Genomic DNA, 20000 nt, shown 5'->3' on the forward strand with positions numbered 1-20000 from the left:
GTTGATAAGGATAAGAGTCAATTATGGTCTTCCCCCTATAAATCACAGAGTGGCACTTAATGAAATATGGGTAGCTATCTTTCTGCTGGCAGGAACAGGAACAAATACTCTTTTTATCAAATACCCAGTGGGTGACCAACAACATAGCCGCTGCTTTTGGTAGATATTAAAATCGAATTCCGTTAAATCATATCCGTCTTCAGTGAAAATAGTCACGTTTATGCAGACATGAGTACCCTACATATAGATAAAAGGAAGCCAAATTTTCCTTCTTTTAAAAACGAAGAAAATGATTATATTGTCTTGGCGTTTCTTTACACATTGTAAAAATAAGTAAATGGTCACGAACAGAATGCCTAAACTGTTGCCTATCAGTATGTCTTCTTTCTTTAAGAGACACTTTGTCATACCATTGACTACTGTACAGTACTTTGTTCGTGCTCCTACAAAGTATGTACATTCTGTCTTTTTAGGTATAAAATTAATAATTATCTTTATATACCACCGGTTGACTTTTTGCGGAATGTTACATGACTAAATTCCAGAAAGCTCTGACTGTTTACGCAGAAAGGTTTATGCAAAACGTTATGTCAATAAGGTGAAGCACAATCTTGTGCTAAACAAAGATACATACATATCCAGGAGTACCAGCATAACACTGACTGTCTGCCATACAATTTCCCTCACCTTTGGCACCATGCTAGATACTATTTGCCACCGGTCATCAAACACTGCTGGTGGTAGACTAATCCTCAAAATGCACTCAGACATTCACCATACGTATCATTTACACAAAAGGCGTAATCGGACATCACTTTGCAAGTCAGCAGTTTCCGGACTCCAACAGTCACCTAACAGAACGTTTACGTCAAACTCTCTACTGCGCTATCGTGCCTGTAGTGACTGAAGAACAGCGTAACACTACCGCCAACAAGAAGTACTGCTAGACCAAGGACTTCTGAGACCTATGTATACGATTTCGGTTGAGCTGAATGAAGTTTAATGAAAAAAGGTGCTCATCTGATCTTCGTTGATTCCCAGTGTTCTTCCAACTTTGTCAGTGCTCTTACTCACTATCAACAATATATAGACTCTAAGAGTATGGGTTTTCACAGTTGCAAATTTAATTTTCACATCGTGTTTGTTCAAATGTTACAAAGATGTTCATTTGGTTTTGCCCAATATTTCTGGCGAGTCATTTGAGTTTTTGTAATTTCATCTGTGTACATAAAAAGTATTCTTCAGAAAACATGGAGGGATATGCACTGCTCCTGCATTTTCGAACTGTACGTCTCACCGCTAAATTACTCAAAAACCCCATACTCTTATGCAAGTAAACATCGCGGCGAATAAAATGCTGAGTAAAATACTTAGTGGTATTTCGTCTAGCTTTGGGTTCCGTGTTAAAATTCCACCACGCGCGGGTCACTTTACCTTTCATATTTTCGGGGTCGATAAAATAAATACCAGTTTAAAACAAATCGATGTAATCGATTAAACCTTCCCTAAAATTGCTAGCCAGAATATACTATAAAGCAAAATATATACACAAATATCCAAAAGAATATATTATTTGTACGTGTTTCAGTAGGGAGTGGGCATTCAAAAGTTTAATATATATAATATGTAAAGTTTAAAGATATAACGTGAAAATATATAAGAAAACTTTAAAGATATGATATAACAATTTATTAACTATTAATAACTGAAATAGGAATCTTCGTTAGATTTGTTTTTGGAACTTTTTCTCTCATAGTGATAATAATAGTAACAGCTGCAATCAATCTAGGTTTGTTTTGATCCCGAAAATATAGATAGAATGTACAAAATAAGCGATAGATAGTGTATCTAAAGCTCTAACCTTTCTGCCAACTTCTCTTGTGTGAAAGCAAAAATTTTATGGTAAGCCAAAACACAGCAGAACATTGCATAACATTACGAAACAAACGAAAATATTGTATAGATAAACGAGGGAAAAAAAACAGTTGTTATATTTCGACTTATTTGTTTTATTTTTTCATCCTCCCAACCTCTCTCTGTCTCTATCTCTCATTGCTTTCTTTACCGCCTTCAGGCAGAATGGTAAACATCATGCTTCATTCGTTTGAAAGTATTTCCTTTTAATGCCAGATTTCGTTATGCTATCTAGCATTTTACCATAGTTGGCGAATGCAGTTTTACGCATCAGCATATGTTGCCATCCAGCGAAAGATGAGTAAACTTACAACCGATATAAGAAGCTAAGCTATGTTTATCATAGACGTTATTATATTTTTACCATTCTTTTTACATTGTGTTACTTCCTTCTCCTTCCGTTTCTTGTATTATTACGGTTTACACCTTTATGGATAATTAAGAATACCAGGGGAAGCTGATTCGATGATCTAAATATGTTTGTTATTAGGGAGTTTTCTTAAAGAACCACTATTTTATTATTTCGCCAACTTTTCACATTGATGGAGTGGAACGGACAATGAAGTAAATGCAATCGTAAGCAATTTCTACAACGGACGATATACTAAAAATATTGGTTGCGCTAACACGTGTGTTCTAATTTACGGCTCATACGACACATATTTACATAGAAATTGCAATAGATGCAGGTAACACAAACACGCACACCTCTCACTCCACACCTACACGAAGATAGACACACAGATACACACACAGAAATATATTTATATGTACATGTACATATATTGAGAGACAAACACAAGCTCGTGCGCACACACAAACACGCATACATGAAGGCAGCGTAATGGTAGAGTGGTTAGCACGTCGGGTATAATTCTTAGCGGCATTTTGTCCGTCTTTACATTCTGAGTTCAAATTCCAGCGAGGCCGACGTTGCCTTTCATCCTTTCGGGCGGGGGGGTCGATAATATAAGTATCAGTTGCAATAGGCTTACACCTTCCCCAAGAAACTGGTGGGCTTTTGTTAAAATTTGAAACCAATGTATGTATGTATGTATGTATGTACGTATGTATGTATGTGTGTGTTTTTGTCTGTAGGCAAAAGAAACAATGTATTCGGGTGGCTTTAGATGTATTTAATAATAGTTGGACACAGAATCATGGGTCTCTACGTTCCGTGGGCGCCGTAGTAATTTATACGTAGAGATAACAAAACCTAATGGTATTGGGTTATAGTTGAAGTTGCATACCCGGCATGGGTGGACTGTATTATAAGGGCTGTACTGTTTATATATATGAGCGTCCGCTTCGACTTGGTTCTCAGCTACTAAACTATTGAAGTTCTTTGTCAGGGTATACTGCTGCTGGTGTCAATAAGAGGGGTCATTCTTCCAGCTGGTAGATACGGCATCTTCTTGGTGGATGTTTACATCTCTGGTGGAGAGAGTGTTGCGAGTATCAAGCGCCCGGTGAGTAAGAAATGGCTTTGTTAGGAATACTCCATTTGATGTTGGTAACTTATCCCAGAATGACCATTGAAGCAGGAAATTAAGTGGAATTAATACCGCCAAACAGATCAAAACTCGTGGTCCTAAGAGTAGACAAAAACTAAAAATTATCAGGTATCACTTAGATAGCATTGAGGCCATACAAGCAAGCTCGCATATGCGCACACGTACAAACACACACACTCAACCAATGTCTGTGTGTGTGAGAGTGAAACAGAGAGAGTGAGAGAAAGAGAGAGAGAGTGAAATAGCTATCTATCTATATATATGTGTGTGTGTGTGTACCTGTTTCTCCTTTTGTTTCTTTCTCTCTCTCTCTCTCTCTTTCACACATGTCTGAGTGTGAAATATCTATCTATATGTTTATTTCTCTCTCTGTATAAATATAAATGTATCTACGTATATGCATATGAATGCAGTTATATATGCTTCAAAACACTCACATACACACAAACACACACACAAACTATATGAATATATATGCGTGTGTTTGCGCGCGTGTGCATGTGTGTTACAGGATTTAAATCAAAATTAACTCTCTCAATTTGTCCTCAAGTAGAGTAAATTTTGAGGAAATATATTCAAATGAAACCGGAAGCAGGCAGCCATAGTTGCAAAGCGTAGGTGTGTGTGGTTACAATGTTTTCTATTATATAGCAAAAAGTTGGAAAACTCATCCTTACGTAAGAACTCAAAAATTTATCGTCAACACATTATTGCAGAGCAAGCAAATCCGAACATTGCTTTTCAACCACTATAGCAGGAGTAACTATATCAATACTCATTGAATATTTCGTTGTAAACAAAAAAAAGTATTATTCTCAATGTAATTTTAACAATAAAATAAAATAAGTGCGTGGAGTCACGAAGTCGCAGGTTAGTTAATCTTCTGTACAAACGGTACGTAGTGCAGCTTACTAATAGATCTTTGCCAATATATATATATATATATATATATATATATATATATATATATATATATATATATATATATATATATATATATATATACACACACACAAATGCACACATATATTGTATATATATTCTTTAGGCGTTAGAGTATACACACATACATGCATAGATATATAATTGCTCCCGTATACACATGTATACGCACATACACATACCAAGATGTGTTCGTGTGTGTGTTCGTGTGCGTGTGTGTTCGTGTGTGTATGCAGGTATGAACAAAGTTTTAGCTTGATAAAACTGTTTTCGATGGTTCTCATTCGCGATGATCAGTGGAATAGTGAATACTTCATTTAACATAATGGTATAAAATACTGTGTGACCCTTACTTTTATTCCAGTCTAGTATATCTTGAATAGAGATACACATACGCACACAGACGCATACTCACACTGATTTGATTATATATATGTGTGTGCGTGCGTGCGTTAGTGTGCGTGTATATGTGTGGGTGCGTGTGCGCATGTATGCTCGTGTCTTAGTACTTATGGTGCAGAACTCACCATCGCTAGATGATGCGTTCCATCCCGGAGGCAATGGTGGGTTATGTTCTTGAGCAAAACACTTAATTTCACGTTGCTCCAGTTCACTCTTCTGTAAATGAGTAACACTGGTACGGACTAACCTTCTGACGAAGAGGAATGTTGGCCTGCTCACCTGGTCAATGGGGTCGCATCTTTCGAAAGATGAAGCCGATGCAAAAGCACGTTTTGGCAAACGCTGTATAAAATTCAGTAGTCTGGTCGATCACGAGATCTCGTGATATTATTTCATGTACACACGCGCACACAGGCACATACACAGACATATGAAAATCATGCTGTCGTACTCTATGGAAGGTAGGGCATATGCGATTGCAAAATACATCTAGCGATAGGTTACTTTTGAAAAAACATTGTCAAATACTGAAAAATAAGCATTCTCATTGCAAATTCAAGGCTTTTTAGACATTCCAACGCAAATATCTTCAAAGGTGCTACATCATCTTCTGGAGGTTTACATCAGCAGAAATACACAGAGTGCCCATATCCATCATACATGGATAATTTTCAACACTCTATGGGCAACATCTTGCTATGTCCATATCTATGAATTTTTGTACATATACATTATTTATTTTGTCAATTTATTTCTTTACATCTCCACGTTTTCACAAACTTTTATATAACCATGTATGCGTTACTCAACCTACGAAATTACCCTGGTGAGACTTATCACAAACAGCGTCATCGCCGTCGTTGTCGTGGCTATTTATTATAATGCTGGAAATGCTGTTCACCAGCGGCATTCTGTTGATGCATTGAAGATACGTGACCGCAATTTCTTTTGGTGATATCCTGAACATGAACGTTAAACTTCTGCAATAATATTCAGCTGACAAATGCATGTGCCATGTAAATGCTTAACGCGCTTCATGTTTATAATCATGACGTTCAAATCAGTCATCTGGTTGAATAGTTTCAAACTTAATACTTAAATTTCTTGGGAAAATTTTACTGCAGAATTTATGATAAATTCTTTACGTTTCTCACCATCATATTCCACAATGATATGCAGCAAGTTTACACATTTCTTTGAAATTTTTCCAGAATTAGCATCCTCCTTTTACTGTTTTCTGAAAGCTTCAGTTTTCATACTCTGTCTTTTCTTCGACTACAAGTTGAAATATACAGTGTATTCAACGTTACTGTTATATTACAATTTCGGTGGATTCCCTCTTCTTCTAATGTTTCTGACTTTGGCATGGTCTAATTCAGTACAGTAAAGCCGTGTGCTATGGTTTCGTACTAACGTGTGTTGGAAAGTTGTCGACTGTATTAACCTCTAACTGTTGGAGCTGAAATTTAATTTCTCGAAACGTTTGAAATTTTATTCTGTATTCTCACTAAAATCTACCTTCACCTACCCAGAGATAAACATGCCTACGTACACCGACACTATCAAGCACGCATACATACTCATACATATGTAGATAACTTTACGCAAATGTATACAATAAACACGCTCATAATCAGAGTTCATCTACACCTACAGAAGAGTTCTAGTAATCATAATTATTCCGCCTCTGCTTAAGTATCTCCGGTTATTGTAAATACCGTCTCGATTGGCATTCATTGTACTCCGTTGTAGAGAATCATAAAGCTACATACGTGTGTATGGGAAATTATATCAAATGTATTATTCATTCATATATCTGAATAATTTGACCATTACGCACAAAGTATCAGCTATCATATCGTATATCAATATACCACATTGAGCGAGCAGACATGCTTTTAATTTCGGGAACAAGCACAATGATTTAAATACACGTCTAATGTATATATGTGATTAAGGATACATAAACAGGCATTCACGCACACACACACAGGCACACACACGACCGCACACACACGCACACTCACGCACACATACACGCACACGTACACACATGCACGGGTACGTGTCTATATGTGCATGTGTTTATGAGTTTTATTATTTATGACAGAACAACTTAAAAATGCGTCTATGCATACATGTGCGTATGCGTGTTTGTGTGTGTGCGTGTGTTTGTGTGCGTGCGCGTGTATGTATGTGTTCGTGTCTCTGTGCGCACGCGCACGTAAGCGTATGTGCGTATGCGGATGTGTACGAGGTACATTCCGGAATGTTGCAGACTGTTTTTAGGAGAGGCAGTTATAAAATTGAATTAATATACATTAATAATCTATATACGATATATAGATTTAATAATCTGACCTGTTAGCTTTTGTTATTCCAGATTGACGGAGTCTGCTGTAACAGCACTTGGAACGCACCCTGTTAAACATTGCTTGACACGGCTGACTAGCTGGGAGAATGCAGCCGTGACCTGAAGATAATTTGGAAGCTCGGTATGGAATAAAATTTCGTGTTAAAGTGGGGAAAAAAAGCTCCAGAAACATTGGAAAGGCTCCACATTGCTTATGGATTAATATCTAGGAGTAGAGCATCTGTTTTTTTTTTCTGGTGCAAGAGTTCCAAGGACGGTAGAGAGGAGGTGAGAGACGATGGGAAGGAGAGAACGTCCGAACACCAGAACTGGTTCAGAAAATTCACAATCACCGTTATGTGTCTCTAAAGACAATAAGTAAACTGTTTGACAATAAAGACAATTGTGGCAATTGTGCACAGTTATTCATGAAGATCTGAACATGCGCAAAATTGTTAAAAATGTTTTCTCAGTGTGCTCATTTGCGAACAGATGGGTAGACACGTTGGTGAAAGCAGGCAGATAGTTGAGCTCATTGCTTTCAATCCAAAAGTACCTGAGTCTCTAGCGACCTGTGACAAAAGCTGAACCTCATCTTATGAACAAGACATCAAGAGACAATGTCCCCAAACGAAGCCAGGTGGCTCCCTTAGACCTATGAAAGCCAGGCAAAGAAAGTCCACCAGGAAGTCATGAGGTGCCTCTTTCTTAACAGTAAAGGTATCAGATATATTTAGTAAGTACTTTCATGGAGGCGGCCAACCAAACATTTAGTGGAAGTTTGAGGGAGTTCAGGAAGAAATTTTGTTGCAAAAGGTCAGACCGCTTTCATTCGGGCCGGTGATACCTGCACCAAGTCAATGTACCGGTCCACCATACCATCCGGGTTAACAATTATGGGCATCAAATCTTCCCCTTCGTTTCCCTTAATCCAGACCTGACATTTGTTGTTCCGCAAAGCTTCAGGAGAACTTCAGGAGCAGTCGTTTTGAAGAGATAGAAGATGACTGCGTGGATACCTTCATACTGGAGGCCATCACGTAGTGGCTGTAGCGCTACAACAATGCGTTGGAGTCAGATGATTCTATTTTGAAGGATTTTAGAGTTGTGTACTGCATTGATATTAATAAATGTCTCTTCTGAAATGTGTGTGTTTGTGTGTGCTTCTTTAAGAGCATGCTCTTTTAAACACAACAATACGCACATATACATACGTACGTGTACATGTATATACATGCATACATTGCGAGGCATACACATACGACTCCTCTCATTATCGTTTCTTCAAATACAATTTTGAACATGATAGATTTCTTATTCACTCTTGCATGGAATACTGCTGACACGTGTAGGCTGAAGCCTTTGCCCGTGTTCTTTCTCTGCTCCAACTACGGCACTAACCTCGTTGGTTCTGTTTCGGCAGCTAAACTTCATGTCGACCCTACTTTCATCAGCAGAACATTGCCTCATTAACTCTATTCTATAAATAACTCCGTGACCATCATTCTGCCGAACATGCATGTATCTCCTCTAAAAGTTATTAATCGATTAACATGAGTTTCTATTAATTCTCTTCCTTTCCCTATTACTGTCTCCTCTTTTAATATGTATTTCAACTCCAGCAGTTTCTTTTCTCTATCATATAACGTAATGAACCTTTTCTTTATTTATGCTTTTCTACTCTAGGCACAAGGCCCGAAATCTTGGAGGAGGGGACCAGTCGATTATATCGACTCCAGTACGCAACAGGTATTTAATTTATCGACTCCGAAAGGATGAAAGGCAAAGTCAACCTCGGCGGGATTTGAACTCATAACGTAAAGACTGACAAAAAATTATTATTATTATTATTATTATTACTATTGTTATTATTGTTATTTTTGTTATTATTATAACACACAGAAACACACACACATATGTATGCATATATATATATATATATATATATATATATATATATATATATATATATATATATATATATATATATATATATATATATGGGTAGCATCAGAGGCGTGGAGAATGGAGGCTGGTGATTGCTCAGATTCTATAAAAATCTTTCCAGGAATTGTTTCTTAGAGGGGAACTTTCTAGGTGCAATCATTCAGAACCGAAGTGGGTCTTTTACCTTTTATACATATATACATACATATATATATATATATATATATATATATATATATATATATATATATATATATATATATATATAAAGAGAGAAAGAGAGAGAGAGAGAGAGAGAGAGAGAGAGAGAGAGAGAGAGAGATCATTGTAGATATTTCATTTTGGATAATTCAGGAGAGATGTGGATTAGAGTTAGGGAAAATATGCTAAACGGAGAGCATCATGCATTGTAAAACCCATGATCTAGTGACTAAACTGTAGACAAGAAATAAGAATCTTACTGTCGGATGAGAAAGAGACTGGAATAGAAACCAAATAGATCTATAGCATATTCGGTCTACAAAACGCTAAAAATTGAAGTTATATATCCACTTAGTTCAAGTTTCGCTAGGACTTTTATATATACAAAGATAGGTAAATTTTTCTCCATCTACCCTCTCTGTCTCTGTCTCTGTCTCTCTCTCTCACTCTCTCTCTATCTCTCTCTCTCTCTCTCTCTCTCTCTCTCTCTCTCTCTATCTATCTCGCTCACACACACACACACACACACACTGACATACGAACAGAAACACAGATGTTCAAACACATATACACATATACACATATTTGTACATTTGTGTGTATATATATAGATATATACACTCTATATATACATATACATACAAGTATATTATACAAATATATATATATATGTAAGTATATCAATAAAAAATACCACCACATTCATACGTTTATACGCAATTGTATGTGCGCAATTGTACAATTACATATGCATATGTATATGTGTGTATGTAATACGATATATTATACATTATATATATATACATAAACTACACACCACACACAGGCACACACATATACATATGTGTGTATATGTATATATATATATATATATATATATATATATATATATATATATATATATATATATATATATATATATATATATATATATATATATATATACATACATAAAACTAGAGTCGGAAGTTTTCTAAGATTCCAATACTTTCTTCCATATACCATTACGTCTTTCCTCCCACCTCCCTTCAATTGCTAATGGGTCAATGGTTACCAATATACATTACCTTAACCACCATTAATCTTCTTTGACAAAATAATAAGACCTTTGTAAGGGATATAATCATATATCTTCTCCTTCGTGCGATTAGCGACCGAGGTCTGTAAATTTATATATGTACATCTATGTAATTTACTCAAATTTCTTTAGATCTAAGCGTACACGGTGCCACATTGAAAGTCTTGTCATATCTTTAATATCAATTGCACCCAAATGGGTTTGGAATCTTTCTATCTGTCTCGGATTTGTTTTTAATTAAGTGTTAGCTTTCATTTGTCTTTTAGGTTTTGGAAAATGGGTTTGTTGTTATTTGCGATTATATCGATAGGAGATACCTAGATAACATAATTTCTTTGCCTGGTATATATATACACATATATATACATGCATGCATATATATATATATATATATATATATATATATATATATATATATTTATGCGTATCTCTTTGTCTGTGTGTAGATAAATATATTGGTTAAGTGTATATACATATATACACTTAATGTTCCTTCGTCAAGAAAGACACAGCGATACCTCGGTTTCGAACACACACAGACACACACACACACATATATATATGTATATATATATATATATATATATATATATATATATATATATATATATATATATATATATATATATATATATATACATATATATATGTGTGTGTGTGTGTGTGTGTGTGAGTATATATATATATTTATATATATAAATGTAAATATATGTCTATATTTATATGTATGTATATATATATATATATATATATATATATATATATATATATATATAAACACGATTTATTCCTGATCAGAGGTGTTCGTAAACCGAGGAACTACTGCATTAAATGAATATGAGAAAGACAGGAGGTTTAATCGTGATCAGAGGTGCTCGAAAACCGAGGTACTACTGTATTTTAAGGTATGCTTTTTCAGATTCCACACTCCGACTCAGCAGTAATCGGGGAAGTCTTTATAATGTGTTGTGTAGTATCCTCCAATTATTGATGCTGAAAATAAACATGGCTGCTTTCTGAGAAAATGAAAGACAGAATGATAAATAATGAAGCCAAAAATAAGTGAAAAAAAAAAAGGAAATAAGTGAACTTAACGGGTTAGAGACAAGCAGGTATCTGTTTTGCTGTTTGAATTAGAATTAACAATGTTTGGCTTATTCGATAGGGAAAGTTTAAAATATATAAGACTCTATGTGTTATCCGAATAGCTTTGTGTTTATCAATCCGACAGAAAAACCTTGTCGTAATGCAGTGTTTGTATAGCTGAAAGAACACATATCCTTCTTAAATTTAGGAACTTTAGCCAACCAACGGTATTCGAGATCGGAAATTTTCACAAAATGTGAGCATCTTGTCAACTTTCTTTCCTTCAACTAGAAAACACAACTGTCTCCTGGTTAGGTAGATAATGTTACAAACTGTAACATTTACCCGTCGAATTAATCCAAACCGGCCATTATGAATTCCGCTTCCAACAGGTCAAAAGGATACAAATCTTATCGCCTTCCCTCCAAGATTTTTCATTTCTTTCTTTTTCTCTGAGAACTGCCATGTATAATTTGGAAGGTTGCAGAACGATGCAGCTCACGTGTACATGCTTGTGCAACTGCTGTAATATCCGTGCATGAAAATTTATTGTAGATAGATTCATAGATAAATAGTTAGACAGAGAGAAAGACAGAGTTTAATATATGAATGCATACATCTATATGTGTGAATTTGTGTGTGCGACTTTATCCTATTTTCCAATATTTCCTTTTAGCTGTACTTATATATCATTATATGAGTTATCGAAGTATAACTGATTTTTTTTATTTTCATCAATCTTTGCCCGCTAATCGCTTTGCACCGAAATAGTACTTTCGATACAACTGCTAAATATTTACGCATTGATATACGATAATAGCTCTATCCTTAATTTGATTTTATATTCTATCTTTAATGTTGATTTCAGTATTTGAACACTCTATCTATACAACTTTGCGGTGCCCATTGAATCTAATTGATAGTTCAGATAATTTTGTACATCACTGATTTGTGTAGCATAATCTATATAAACAGTATCACAAACGTAGGACAATGTTTGAAATTCCATTTAAAAAGTGCATAAAGACCATAAAAATTGCTACAATAAATAGACATCAAGATACAGCATACACCAGGTAATGGACTATACTATACTGAGGCATCACTTAGACGAATGAAACTCTGCACTTCAGGAACTTGCGCATTATGAATATTAATATCAGGATTGGACAGAGAAGCAGAATTTTGAAACAGAAAACATGTATGAAAATGTAAATAGATCGAAAGTGAACAAAATTCTAACCATGCCTTTTACCGTTCTCCTCGGTGAATAAAGAATAATTTAATACTGATGAACAATAATAAGATCCCTGGAAAGGATGAGGTAACAACACTGAAATAATATGTGGTAGAAGAAAGTAGTTTTCGAAAATTCTTATTCTATGTTAAATATGATATTTGAACGAGAAAATATGGACGACGTGGAAAGTTTATGTTTGAGGCTATTTACAAAGCTCATAGTTACCAGACTATCGGAACATCTCGATGACCAAAAGCCGAGGCAGCAAGCGAGAGAGCACATACCTTATAGAATGACTTACTGTCAGTTTGTCCTTTTATGTCGCCTTCGTGCATTTTTTTGATTCCCATGCTTTTTCTTTTTTTTTTGTTCATTTATTGTTTAAATTTTTCTTTAGTTACGCTATATTCAGTTTTGATGACGCCGGCCATTTTCGCATGCGCCAACAGCGCTTCCACAGCTTTATTATTACTATTATTATTATTATTATTATTATTATTATTATTATTATTATTATTATTATTATTATTATTATTATTATTATTATTATTATTTTATGTTTGACTTTTGTTTTGCATTTGTACAAGTTGGATCCAAGTCTCACCCAGAGACCTCAAGAGACAACAAGTTAGAGGTTCATGTAGGTGTTATGCCTAGGGTACCATATATTTGGATTTGTACAGTTTTGTTCAAGTGAATGTTTAAGAAACCATAAGAAAATTATGTTTGCTTTAAAATTTGAGATCACATAGACAATATTTTACGTAGGATATGGGCAGTTCCCATGAGCACTATCTTTTGGACTTCAGCCATTTTGGGGTTTCCTGGTATCTGAGCTAGGTAGTAATCAGCCCGTTTCGCTGTCATTCCTAGGGCACCTATGACAATAGGTATTGTTTTCGTCTTCAGATTCCACATTTTGCTAATTTCTATTTCAAGATCTTTATATTTGCTCAGTTTTTGGTAGGTCTTGACAGATACGTTTATATCAATTGGGACAGTCATATCAATGAGGAGGCATGATTTTTGTCTGAAGTCTTTCAGTATGATGTCTGGCCTATTTGCGTCTATCTTTCTGTCAGTTTGAATGGTGAAGTTCCAGAGGAGTGCAATGTGATCATTTTCAAGTACTGGGGGTGGTTTGTGTTCCCACCAGTTTTTATCATGGGGCAAGTCCAGGTTTTTGCATATTACCCAGTGAATATATTGTGCAGCTCTATCATGCCTGTTGAGATACTCTGTAGGCGCAAGCAGACTGCACATGGAGACAACATGATCGATGGTCTCATTTTGTTGTTGGCATATACGACATAATGGGGAGCTGCCGTTCTTTAATATGTTGGCCTGGTAGTTCTTTGTAGGTAGGCATTGATCTTGGGCTGCTATGATAAACCCCTCTGTTTCTGATTTCAATCCAGAGGCCATTAACCATTGGTGGGTAAGGGCTTTGTCAATATCTGCATTATTCGCTCTCTTTGGGTATTTGCCATTGAGAGGTTTTCCATGCCATTTTTCAGTCATAATAGCTAAGGCAGCAATTTTAGCACGGGTTTTCAAGCGCTTAGCTTTTTCTGTAGGTGTTTCTAGTTTGTCTAATTCTTGAATTTGTTGCAATTGGAATTCACTTAGATATTCCTTTGCCTGTTTTGTTACTGAGTAAGATGCTTTCTTGCTTTCATATTTTAAGACAAGTTTTAGCATCCAGTCCTCAGAGTTTTTCATATAGGTGTCTAGGCCAATTGTGGCTACCTTCATTGATAATGCCAGCTGTAGTAGTCCTCGACCTCCCTCTTTTCTTGGCAGATAAAGACGTTCTATATCTGCCTTAGGGTGGTGCATTCTATGCATTGTCAACAGTTTTCGTATTTTTCTGTCAACATTACATATTTCAGTAATTGACCAGTTAACGATGTTGAAACTGTAAGTCACGACTGGTATGGCTAGAGCATTGATCGCTTCGATCCTGTTTCTCGCGTTCAGCTCTGTCTTCAGTATTGCTCTCACCCTGCGATAACATTCTCTTCTGATCCTTTCCCTCATCACTGAGTGCTTGATATTGTCCCCTTCAATTACCCCTAGGTATTTGTAGCTCTCCGCTGGTTCTAACTCTTTTATGACATTTTGCTGGTCAAGGTTCACATTAGATGTATTTGTCATTTTTCCTTTGATAAAGATAGCTTTTGCACATTTATCAAGGCCAAATTGCATCCTGATGTCATCACTGAATTGTTATTATTATTATTATTATTATCATTATTATTATTATCATTGTTATTATTATTGTTATTATTATTATTATTATTATTATTATTATTATTATTATTATTATTATTATTATTATTATTGTTATTATTATTATTAATATATATATATATATATATATATATATATATATATATATATATATATATATATATATATATATATATATATATATATATATATATATATTGCAGTCTCCGGTAAAAATATTTTCATTCATAAAACGCTTTCATATATTTCTTGAAAGAAACCTGCCAGAAATCAAATGACGTCCTAACATGGAACTGATTGGCAAAATAAGTTTTACGTAACGAAATTCCCCGATATGGCAATATTCCCCGATATGGCAATATTCCCCGGACAGCAACACCTAAGTAATGCGAAAAATTACTTGTTTTTATTTATTACCCTATATTTCTTACGAATAAGAAACGAATGTGTATAATAATTGAGTGTAATATAATTGAAAATAAAAGTCAGACAAACAGAACAAGTATGTTAAACGAAATTAATCAAATTTAGTCTTCTTTATTGAATAACTTTATAATATACATATTACGTAATTCAGTTTATTTCTGCAATTAAAAGTATATTTTCTTTGTTCTTAATGAGGTTTATAAATGATTGTGTGAAGATTTTTAAATTTTTAAATTTTTGAATTATATTTAGTATTAGCGATTTAACAGATCATTCTTAAATGCTGCAGCAATACTGGCTTCGAAAATCTATTGTCTGGCTCCATCGGCAAGCAACCCAGACATAGAGAAACGCTCGAGGTGAGAGATACTTCAAAAGAAAATCCGTTTAAACATAGGAAGACATTGAAAGTAGAAACAAAAAGTGAAAACTAAGGAAGAATAAAATAAAATAAATATAATAAGAAAGAAAGTATATTTTTTATTGATGCGGGTACTCTGAGATTCAACACTGAATCGGAAAAGTTATTTGGGCTGACTTCGTATATCATACGTAGAGCTAGACGTGAGCTAACATACTGAATGTAATAAGTCAAACATATTTTTAGTCAATTAAAATTAACGGCCTTCATTCTCATCCTATTTTCCATGAAATTTCAATTTTATAAAAAATTTTTTTTTAGTCTTTTCACCTGGGATGCTATCAAGTTGATGCCGGGTTAGCGCTCAGGTGATGAAGAACATACATTTCATTTTTATTTGCCATAAACACGGGGACGTAAACACAACATCGGTTGTCAAGCAATGGTGGAGGTACAAACACAGACACACGAACACAAACGCACACACACATACAAACACATAAAATTTATCTATGGTGGAGATCTTATAATTTCTAATTAGAATTTATTAAATTTTGACTACATTCAAAATAGCTGAAAGATATTGCTATAGCTTCAACTCATAAATTAAAATTGTTTACTGTCAACCATTACAAAACTGATTCGTGAATTGTGAATTCTGTCACATAAAGAAAAAAAAATCATTTTGGAATAGCATGAATTATTAAATGGATAAATTATATCGCAGCAATATGAAGATTTCGATGTTAGTGCATGTTCAAGGCTTTCATTTTTAAAATAAATTTATTTTTTTAAAAAATCATGCGTGGAAACCTAATTAAACATTATTGCTTTAAAGATAACATGTTTAATTTTTCGGAATATATTTACTTAATACTTTAAGGAATGTTTTATTGATATTTGATTAAGGCTAATAGAATCATTAAACTAAGATATTTTCCGGAGGATTGATATCTTTATTTTCACTTTGTATCTTTCATTGTAATTAGCTGTCGTGTGCTTGAAGAATATCTATCTATCTATCTATCTATCTATCTATCTATCTATCTATCTATCTGTCTGTCTGTCTGTCTGTTTGTCTGTCTGTCTGTTTGTCTGTCTGTCTGTCTGTCTCTCTCTCAATCTATCTATTTATCTTTCCATATATCCATGTATTATATGTATGTATGTATGTATGTATTTATGTATGAATGTACGTATGTATATATGTATGTATATATGTATGTATGTATCTATCTATTATCTCCCTACCTACCAACCTACCTATTTACTTACCTACCTACCGACCTACCTACCTACCTACCTATCTATCTCTTTTAGTATCTATCTATCTCTTTTTCTATCTATTTGCTTTTCCATACATGCATGTACGTATGTATGTATTTCCGTATGTATGTACGTATGTATGTATCTATCTATTTATATATCCATCTATCTATCTACCTATCTCTCCAAGTTTGTGCGTGATTCTATGCAGATATGCGTGAATTTGTGGGATGCATTGGGGTTTCGATTCCAGGACCAAACAATCCGTTGTAACTCTAAGCAAAACACTTCATTTCACGTGACTCCAATCCACTGAGCTGGCTTTAAATTAGTAATCTTGCGACGGACCGGAATCCCGTCCAGGCGGGTGATATATACACCACAGAATCCCGTGGCTCACCAAGTAACGTTGATCCGCAAGTAACATACATACATGCATGCACGCATCTGTATGTACATACGTACACACATATATACATGCGTGTTGTAGAAAAGTTCGTACCACGATTGAAGAGCGTGATGTGACGTATGTTAAATGCATATTATCATACTTTGATAAAATAATCTTCTTGGGTGGGGACCACCAATATTCTTTTGTATGGTTTACTATATTTATTTTACATTGCTCAGTTTACTGCGTCTAGGGAGTGATGACAGTATGTTATGTAAAGATGCATATATCTTAGTTAAGCAATATACCTCACTTATTGATTTTTCTTATTTCCCACCGCAACTGTGCTTCAACTTTTGAGTGACGAAATTTGTAAGTGTGTATGAATGTATGTATCTACCTCTCCCCCTGTCTCTCTCTCTCTCTTTCTCTCTCTCTCTCTCTCTCTCCCTCTCTCTCTCTCTCTCTCTCTCTCTCTCTCTCTCTATATATATATATATATATATATATATATATATATATATATATAGAAAGAGAGAGAGAGAGAGAGAAATTGATAGATAGATAGAAAGAAGACAGATAGATAGAGAGTTACATGATAATGTTTCCTTCACACGTCACATAACGGAGGTTGGTTGACAACAAGACATTAAATTACAAGTTTCTTCTAAAGGTTTGGCGTTTCAGTGTGATTATGCAATCATCTACGTAACATTTACCCCATGATATGGTATTGGCTAGGATGTCAGAGTTAAAAATATGTAATTAACGTTACTATAATATAAGAAATGAAAACTTTATATTCTACTATAGCGAATATATATATATATATATATATGTAACGTATGGTATAATTATAAACGGGAAAATTTTAGCAATTTCTTCGCAGACTGAAAAAAAAAGAAATGATGGACAACCTTAATCGATTTTCGATCCTTGTGTTCTCACCAGAGGTATCCATATCTCTCTGACACTCCCCGCAGAAACAGCGAGCCAAACTGTATATATACTCAACAAATGTAGTAGTTACTCTATGAAGAAGCCCCTAATTTGCATACAAAAATGTTTAACACGCTATAAATACCAGCGGCCTACACACGCACGCACACACACACACACACATACACACACACACACAAACACACACACTCGAAGTTTGATCAATAAGTGTCCGGGTTGGAGCTATAAAAACAAATCTACAACACATACCAATTTATCGTTTAATCTCCTTCAAAATAGTTCCCTTCGGAAGCCATGCACTTAATTCAGCACTGTTTCCGTTGATGGATGCTTTTTTGGAACTCGTTTCTGAGATAATCAGCAGCTACCTTGTCGCATTCACTTTCATTTCCGCAACGTTCTGAAATCTTCTTCCTTTGAAGCGGGATTTTATTTTTGCAAAAAGGAAAGTGTCGCAAGATGCAAGATCTGGGGAATATGATGGCTGTCGGACCTGGGGAATGCTGCGCCTAACCAAAAACTGTTGCACAAACTACGCTTGATGGGCAGTTGCGTTGTCATGGTACAATTTCCACTCACTGGACGCATAGAATTGTGGCCTCTTCCGACGAACAGCGTCTCGCGAACGCCGCAAATCGTCACCTTATTACTCCCTGTTTCCTGTCTGAACAAGTGGAGCATACTAATGATGAAAAACCCCTTGTAGTCGAAGAAAACAGTCAACAGTGTCTTTACATTACTTCGGTCTCCGAGAGGTTGGGGTTTTCCATTGCGAAAAGTGAACCTTTGTTTGGGGGTCATAGCTATAGACCCACTATTCACTACCTATTATGATCATTTTCACAACGTGTTCATCGTTTTCGACACAATCAAGGAGATCTTGTGTAACTAAAACCCGAGTGTCTTTTAGGTCAGTTGAAAGTAGTTTTAGCACAAACTCAGCAGACACGCCTCTCATACCCAAATCCTCAGTGATAATGGACCGAACTGAACCGTAACTAAACTTCACATCCTGTGATAAGTCACGATAAGTTCGACGATTCCCATGAAACCTACACGCTCACCTGCGATGTTTTTCTCTGTTCTTGTGTACTGTCACATGATCGGACTCTTTCGATCTATTTGAATGTCTTGCTGGAGTTCGGTAGAGCAGTTCAATTTCCCACCAAACATATCTGCTGCACAATATAATATATGTATGTAGGCGTTGCTTTTGTGTGTGTATGTGTATGTGTGTGTGTGTGTGTGCGTGTGTCTTTCCGTGCGTGCGCGTATGTGTGCGTTTGTATCGATATTTGTATGAATTTACAACGAACTTCTTCCATCATATTTATAATGTTTAAATGTTCCTGCTTTATCGTGTACTTTTATAATTTTATACAAAGGCAACACCATTTTTTTCTGAAAAATATATTGGAAAGACGAGTATATTCTAACGGAACATAATTAATTAATGTTGTTTTCTTTTTTATTTTATTTAATTGCATTTCAGTCTCTTTCTTCGGGTGATTAATGAACCCAAGCCCTTCTTTGTCTTCAACATTTCCAAGATGGTTCAGTTTCTGCTTCAACATGGTTGTTTTGACTTCCGTATTGCGTATCTTTTTTTCTTTTTTTTTACAATGATATATATATTTATACAAAGACTTTCTTGCAAGACCTTGAC

Source organism: Octopus bimaculoides, chromosome 12 (assembly GCF_046866305.1).
Source record: "Octopus bimaculoides isolate indiv1 chromosome 12, ASM4686630v1, whole genome shotgun sequence".
NCBI lineage: Eukaryota > Metazoa > Mollusca > Cephalopoda > Octopoda > Octopodidae > Octopus > Octopus bimaculoides.